Source organism: Penaeus monodon, chromosome 29, assembly GCF_015228065.2.
Source record: "Penaeus monodon isolate SGIC_2016 chromosome 29, NSTDA_Pmon_1, whole genome shotgun sequence".
In the NCBI taxonomy this organism is placed as follows: Eukaryota; Metazoa; Arthropoda; class Malacostraca; order Decapoda; family Penaeidae; genus Penaeus; species Penaeus monodon.
Window position 1 is genome coordinate 20,577,237 of NC_051414.1, and position 261 is coordinate 20,577,497.

Below are 261 nucleotides of genomic sequence, written 5' to 3' on the forward strand. Positions count from 1 at the left end.
AGGTCTGTTTTTCTCTTTCATTTGTATCCGTTTCTTCCCTCTTTTCATCCTCTTTGCTTTCGATCTCACTCGTACGCTTTTAGATTTATTCTTTTCAGTCTTCTCTTATAATCATTCTCCATTCCTCTTTCTGTTTGTGGTCTTCGTTCACATCCTTTCGCCGAGGCAGAATGAGGTGGGAATAACACTCAAAGGAGAATTAGCGTGACACAGTGCCAAGGTCCCTCGACAAACCCGAACGTGCTTCGTTTCTCCATCTCC

General features: G+C 43.3%; 1 protein-coding gene across 1 annotated transcript in view; it reads right to left on the bottom strand.

Moving 5' to 3' along the window:
* The window catches only part of LOC119591768 (proline-rich protein HaeIII subfamily 1-like), an 8,793-nt gene that overhangs the window by 7,613 nt on the left and 919 nt on the right, over positions 1-261 (bottom strand). The gene's annotated exons all lie outside the window — the stretch shown is intronic.